General features: G+C 28.4%; 1 non-coding gene across 1 annotated transcript; it reads left to right on the top strand.

The window, feature by feature from the left end:
- Positions 1–4,372: 4,372 nt before the first annotated feature.
- Trnaa-agc lies at positions 4,373–4,445 on the top strand. Its single transcript has one exon. It is a non-coding gene; the product is annotated as a tRNA-Ala (tRNA).
- The last annotated feature ends 3,949 nt before the right edge of the window (positions 4,446–8,394 follow it).

Raw genomic sequence — 8,394 nt, 5'->3', positions numbered from 1 at the left:
ACTTTGCACACTAACTTAAGTAATGGCAGCATTAAGATGAAAAAATTAACTTCGTAGCGTTTACTTCAATTTTGTTAAAATTTTAATTTCCATTGTCATTTTGGCTGACACTTAAGACAACATTTTACTTTTCTGAAATATTTTACTTTGTTACCAAAATATTTGCGAAGTACTCATTTCATTTGAAAATAAATTTTTCCTTAACTTCTTTAGTTTGTTCTCAAGTAGTAGCTTACGTTTTATTACAACCCATGCAGCACGTTTCTTCCGAGGATATTTTATTTAATAACTTCTGTAGTCACGTAGATTTTTTTCAAGACTTTTTAATTGACTCAATACTAATATTGTCACAATACATACATATATATAGAAGTATACTCTAAAATATCTTGCTAGAAAAAGTTCATTAGTTTGCTTATTTTGCATTTCGACATTAATTTTAAATATAATACAAAAAGAAAAAAAAATTAAATCAAAAACCACAGACCCTTCACAAGGTGTCAATATACAAGGCTTTCCAGCTTTGTGAAGTTCATTATGAACATGTCACATTTTCCTATGCTCTTTGCGTGTTTCCGGCACTAATTTTTCTTTATCAAACGGAAAAAGTATATTGCAAAGAATCCTTTTTTCACTCATCACTAAATAAATTTCGAAGACTTTTTGGTTACGTTTCTTGCATATTAATTTTGCAAATTGTTATGAATTTAAAATAGGCCGAGATTTTCTCTATAGTACTTTAATAATTTAAACAAAAGGTGCCAGATGATTTTTAAACTTTATGACTGGCAGAAGAAACTTCTCATCATTTACATTTGCAGATAAATAACCTTAAAATATGGATTATTAAATATTGATATCATTTTATATAATGAATTGTATATATATTATAGTATTTGTTATTTGGTAATAAATGACTTATGAAGTGAAGAATGTTTTAATTTTATCACTGGTGACAAGTTTGTAGTCAAAGTTTGTAGTAGTCAAAGAATATTAAAATGGATCGACATTCAGTTACTTTCTAAATAAAAATTTGTACAAGGATGCCTACTTTATACAAGCAAGCTTATTTTTTTGAAAATAAACTATAATTTTATTTAACATCTCTGCATTTTTATTAAAGACAAAAGTGCATTAGTCAAAGAATGTCAAAATTGTCCGACATTCAGTTCTATTCTTATTAAAACTGTAGACGAGGATGCCTGCGGATTTATATAAAAAAAATTCATTTTATATAAAATTAATAACATATACAACTAATAGTATATAAAACTAATAAAATAGTCTTGCCTTTATTTTAATAATAAATTGAAGATTAAACTACTAGAAGATTCTTCTACTTAAAAATAAATTTAAATTTATTTCAATATTTAATTGACATCACTAGAACTAAAGTACTAATGTAATACTCTTTGTATTAAATGAAAAGTAAATTACTGTGGTAGTTAGTCTAAATCACCAACACACTTGTACCCTCTGCTCTATTGTGAAATTCGCTCTTGACTTACTACGTGGTAGAGCTATAGAACTATTTAATTATTTTTCATAAAACATAATTTATAATAATTACAGTTATATAACTGTAAGAATAAGTCCGATACTAATATATGGTTGATCGTACGATAACATAACTCCTAGTTGGGAGGAAACGACATATGAATATATTTCTCTTGGAATATAACTTTAAAATTTTTATAAAGACATCAAAAATATATGACAAAATTAACTAAGAGATCTATTTTGTATTCCTGGAATAAACATGCATTACTAAATTCCTAACCATTATAGCATTTTCTAAGTTGAAATCTTGCCAATAGGTAAAGTTTTGGAAGAATTTAGGATGCTAATAGAAATTTCTAATATTCACGGTTAGTCAGGTTATAAATAAATGCTTAGAATTAAGAAAAGTATCTTCTTAGCTGATATTAGAATCTTAATGAGGGTGTTCAAAAGCATCGCATTCGCTTTTTTTGTGTACCAGGTTATATTGACTTTCCCACCACTTATACTGGCGATATGGCAGTAAAATCAGGTCTAACCACATATATTCTTTATAGAAAATAAGTTGTAGTTATGCCTTTAACGAGACTATAGCAGCTAATAAAGAATTTGAAACAAAAAGCAACGCGAGATGGAAAAAAGGTCGCAATCTGTTGTAATCTGACAGTTTAAATCAACGATGAACAAATCAACAATACATAAGACGTAGAACTACTACATCTGTACTGATACCATTAATAAAATGGCATTGTCTAATAAGAACAATGTCAAAATTTTTTGACACACTCAGAGTATACGGAATTATTAAATAAAACACAAAATAAACATCAAGTAATTGAAATTTATTTTGTAGACTTTAAAGTAGGCTCCATTGAATGTAATATATATATATAGCGACGCTTGATACAACTCTTTATATATTACATATTACGTTGTTGATTGAATCCAGAGAAGTGGTTCTTAAATTATTTTGAATTTCTTTTTTATGACTGTTATTCCTTCGAAACGCGTTTCTCAAAGTAATAATCAGTTACACGGTGCTATACCATGTGAATATAGTGTTTTGTTGATCACGTTTATTGAATTTTGTCTATAATATTTGTACAATGTTGATTATATGCAATCGTACAACACTCAAAAGTATCATTGCCTAAACAACTGGCTTTAATACACTGGGTACCAGATCGTGAAAAAATTATGGCGATATTTTTGATAAATGCTATTCAAATTATAAACTTCGCATAAATTTCATAGAAAAGGTAGAACACCTTAAGACTTTTGTTACAACTGCGATAACGAAAAAAAAGGACAGCACATATTATCTAAATTATCACAGTATTGTTTTAACAACTTAAAAACAATTTGATCTGAACACTCTCTTGGCTAACCAGTGTTGATTAGCGTGGGTACCTGCCTTGAAGGCTTAAGACCACTGTGCTTTCAAAAATACATTTATTAAAGTAATACGCCGATAAAAGCCCCATTGGAAATTTCGTGACCGCCGTGAAATCAGATTCACACCTCCGGTCGAGTGTCGAAAGTGGGGACACTTACTTACTATCATGTACACTTCAACAAGTCTCGGTATAGTGCCGGGACTTTAGACGCCTTTTACGATAGGCATGCCCTACCTCGGGAATATTCCAATCCCTTACACGCAGAGGGGACATGTTCTAAAGATAGTCTATCGAAATTTGTTGATTTATTAAAATACATTTGGTTTTTGTTTTTTGGGGTCACGGATTAGCTTAAATGCGACAACTACTATCGTTGCCTAACCTAATATAAATTGTTATCTATCCAAACCTAAATGTTTTTAAGTACTCAAATACATGCAGTATATAATTGCTTAAAATACAAGTGCAAAATTAATTTAAAATATTGAGGAAAATGAAATTAAGTGACTTTTAATACATGAAGAAACATTTTCTTAAGATTGCAAAAATAATTTTCATAAATAATACACGAGAAATAAAAGAACTTGACAGTTTTGTATTGTAATTAATTCAGAGCAACATTTTTAATTAGTTAAAGTTATTTAAATAAAAAAATTCTTAGCTAAGATTAAGATTTGTGGTTGTATATATTAACATATTTTACAGACATTTTTTATTTATATTCAAGCAGGGAAATTTTCACCTTTCCTTCTTTTTTTTATTACAAAATATACTTATATATTTTTTGAAGTTTGGGCGATAAATTTTAAATCTCCTGTAGTAAACCTCGCTCTTGCCGTGCTGCTTTACGCATCCTTGTTAGGTGTGGCAGGACTTGGTAAAATTTGTTGCCTTACTAATAGGGGCTAAATTGAAGCAGAAAATTTTAAGAATTGTTGCACGTTCGTTGATTACATTAATTATTCCTTTATTATTGTTTTATTCGGAATTTGCCAAAGGAGGAACGAATTTGAAGACAAAAACGTGGTACACATAAAACTTTGCTTGAGGGAAAGAAGACGTTTGTGATTTCATATAATATTTATTGCAATTATAATTATGTCCTTATAAACTAATTAAAATGAAGATGTAAAGTATCTCATACATATTTTTTCAAAGATATTTATAAACAATTTCATAAAAAAACAATATCACTGAAATAAATTTGTATCAGTTTAAATCAATTTGAAACATAAACTTACACTATATATGTATATTAATTTATCATTATGCAGTGTACATTGCAGTTCATTGTGGACTTGTTGGCCCAGCCCATAATTTGTATGCAGAATTCAAACTTGATTAAAGCATTAATCGCATTTGAATGAGCCACAAACCTGTAGATAGAGCCAAGGCAATATCTGATTAAACTACTTTCAAAATTTATTTTATTTTTAATTTAAGAAAACATAGAAATATAATAGTTTTCTTAAGGTGGGGATGTAGCTCAGATGGTAGAGCGCTCGCTTAGCATGTGAGAGGTACGGGGATCGATGCCCCGCATCTCCAAAACTTTATTTCTTCAACCCTTTTTTTGTGCTTTCAACAAACTCAATTACGGTATATACCATGTTATTGTTATAATTTTTCACTTGTTTTGTTCTTTTAGACAAATTACAAACAACGTAAAACACTTAAAACAATTAAAAACATAAAAAGCCATAAATTTTGGCCAAAATGCTGTCGTCAAAAAAGTTTTCCACACTAAAAATTTTACTATAGGAGAGTCACTCACATTGTTTATTTTAGTGAGATGTATCATCATGTCTAGAGAAAATGTTTACAACTCTTTTTCGGTTTCCTGTTAGTGTGTTTAATTGAATAAATATTGTTTCTATTTTTTTTTTTGTTTTGGATATCCTTAAAATTATTTAAATTTTATAGTAGTTTTGAATAACGGATATTATTTAGCAGAGTAATTCATTTTTTTTATATTATTCTTAATAATATGACATATTTATTTATATTAATATAATGCTCAGACGTTATTTGATAGACAGACTAACCGAATGGTTTACTATATCTAAGTATGATAATAATTCTGAGTTGTATTTTTCTGCATTTAGGATGCAGATATTATTTAACGTCGAAGAAATCAACAGTAGCTCAATGTTGTATAGAATTCTGAGTTTATTTAACACAATTTTTATATATGAGTAATTGTTGCTTTTCAACTATAGCAAATTTAGCACCTCTCCGGCTCATATTGCATCGTCACTGACAATTAAACTGCAGATTTGAGTCATATACTTTTGAATATTTGATTTATCAATTAACAAATACGGATAGATTTAGCAGAAATTATTTTAATTTAAAGCAATCTGCTCAAGACTTAAGCAATCTGCCAGTTCAAGACTGTATGAGGTTTTCGAACATGTTTTTTAAAATAAGTAACTGGTGCTCTTTAACAATAGCAATTTTACTATCTCCAATTGCATCATAATAGTAATAACATGTTATGAAGCATATATAATTTTGTAAGCTATCATTTTTTCTAAATTGATAGGATATAAAGATATAAAGGTTATTTTAAGTATAATGTCCATATAAGGAAACTCGTTATAATCGATTTAATGCGTTTTTGAAGGTAGACATGATAATATTTAAGTTATGACAAACACTCAAAATAAAAGGTTTAGTGAGTTTACTGAATAAAAACTAATACAATACAACTTCATAACAGATAACTGACGAGTAATATGGTAAGTTGTGTGGAAATCAGTCTTGTTAATATCTCACAGTGACCAGGTGCTTTTTAATACTTATTCAATAAAAAAATTTTTATTTATACTATTATTAAGCCTTGCTTGGCGTCACGTGATTTCAAGCTGCCTCTTTAATATTAAAAAAATAGTTGTCATGCCGTATTATGATAATGCTATGTCACAACAACGACAGTTATGATGAAAGACTATTTTCTTAATTTAAACCTTTCTATTGAAGGTTTCGAATAGTAGTGAATTGCAACAACAAAATTTTATTATTATTATTTAATTGAATATTTGATTGACCATAAAACTGTTTCGAATACTGATTTTATTGAAAATCAATTTTAATCAAGTATATTTTGGCTGTTATTACTTCTTGTTACTACATTATATCTTTTATAATTTTTTCGGTAGCTTCATAATTCCATCGGTGTTAAAACTTCTGTAGTTTCTCAGCAAAAAACTTTGTCAAGTGATTTTCAGCGGCTCTTCATTCAACGACAAAGTCAGTCAAAAATAAATAGTAGTCACATGGTACAAGATCCAGCGTATATAGTGGATGCATCAAAGATGCAGAGCGAAGTTTGACTTCGAAATTTTCGTTACCGTGTTGAGTGAACTATTCTCAGGTCAAACGTTAACTCACAGCATCCTCACCGTAAACTGTATACATTTTTCTCGAGATATTTCAATTATTTTCAAAACAATAAAACTTTTTACATAAGAGACGAATCATACAACTGTCTTCAATAAAAAATATATCCTGAATTGTCATCTTGTAAATATGTGTTTATTTGACATAATTGGATTAGCGTGTCTAGATATATGAATACAAACACCTTCTAGTGACAAAAATACATGGATACTTTTCAATATAACTAATTATAAGACGATACACTATTAACCATCTTATATTTAACGGGAACCAAAATTTAACGTAACGTTTGCCCGTAATATTTGTTACAGAAATCTATAGGAGAGTTACTATCAAACACATGAATTCTTTACTGTCTACTTTTTAAGTATTTAAGCTAGGAAAGTGACATTGTAAAAAATTTTAACATTTAGAAAATTTGAAAAATATCTGTAAAATATGTATTAATTTTAGATTATTATGAAAACAGTGCTGTTATGCTTTATTGCATTTACATATATTGACAACGAAACGTAACAAAATTAAAAGAAGTCTTAAGAAACAAATAACATTTTAATTTCATTAATTTCTTTCACAGATACTTAGCAACTTACTAAGAAGATTTATCTGACTAATAAATTTTAACTCCTTTCTCGACTCCATATAAAATTTATTCCTACATTTACAGAACTGAACCATTTTTTACTAACAGGCCGTGTACAAATTTTATGTGGGAAACAACTGTCGATATGTGTTGAGTACGGCAGCAAACATGCCACAATGCGACTGGTGAGCCACTCATGCCATGCCATGCACAATGAATGCTTTCGATTACAACATTTACTCGGCATCTATTGTTGAAGGAGTAGTTGATTTTGTTGTTGTTTTACAACGACACAGGATACAATATGCGGTTTGAGTTGCTTGTTTGCTTGGTAATAAAGTATCAAACACACACAAACAGCGCATGAAATACATTTACAACAAGAACAAGAATACGCAAACAACGGAAATGGTAGTTTTATTGTTTTTCGTAGTGTTGTTTTTGTTCTGTATGCTCCTGCCCAGTAGAAAAAGTGGTCTTCGAAGACATTGTCTTCAAGACGGTCTTTGATACCGCGTCCGCATTTTCAAGCAAATTTGCAAAACAATTGCTCAAAACATGAATGTAAATACTCTTTCTTTGCTTTCTCTCTCATTTTTAGTGTTCACAGCAACGTATTTGAATTTTGCATCAGATGACGCTATGTTTTATAAATGAACTGACGCAATAATTTTGAAGTGTAGTGAATAAACATTTGTGAAATAAATATTAAAAAATCAAAATAAATAAAGAAACAAAATCATTAAACTACGAAATATTAAAAAAAAAGAAATTAAATCAAAACAAATTAAATAGTGACTTAGTTCCTGGAAAATATATTGATATTAATATTGAAGACAATAATTCCAGTGAAAGTTGTTTTAGAAACGAAACAAAGGATGTTGAAAATAAAAAAACTGAAAACACTTGTGAAAAATTAGCTGTTATATTTAAAAACACAGGATTAACAGGCATTGTGGTAAAGATATTTTAGAACTCTTAAGATCAGAAGGTTTAATTGTACCAAAATCCTCTTCAACGCTTTTGAAACATATAAAACTTCAACAATTGATGATAGCGAAATGCTATAAATTATTTTATATTAGTTTTAGTTAATTTTAGATATGTTAAGTTATATTAAGTTAAATATTTAAATTAATTTGTATTACGTTTACTAGTTTTTACTAGTTTATTTTTAATATCTTAATAAAATTTATAATAATTTATAATAAAATTTATAATTTACTTCTAAAACTGTTAATTTTGAATGTAATGTAAAAAATTATTATATAAAATAAATAAAAGTACAAAATACAACAATTTCTTTCTACTTATTTAAAGAGAAAATTGAAATTCATTTAAAATTTAAAGAGCGCAATAAAAGAGTAGAAATAAAAAAAGGGTGAAAAAATTATATGAGCACTGCACTAAGAACGCACAACTTTCTGTCGAATGCGTCCGTTATGCAAGACATGGTCTTCGAGACGGTCTTCGAGACATGTACACAAAAATTCATTGAAGACATTTGGCTAA

This window comes from Teleopsis dalmanni, chromosome 2 (assembly GCF_002237135.1).
Source record: "Teleopsis dalmanni isolate 2A chromosome 2, ASM223713v2, whole genome shotgun sequence".
NCBI classification, from domain to species: domain Eukaryota; kingdom Metazoa; phylum Arthropoda; class Insecta; order Diptera; family Diopsidae; genus Teleopsis; species Teleopsis dalmanni.
Note: the sequence above shows the minus strand (reverse complement) of the source record. Positions and strands in the feature narration are given on the sequence as shown.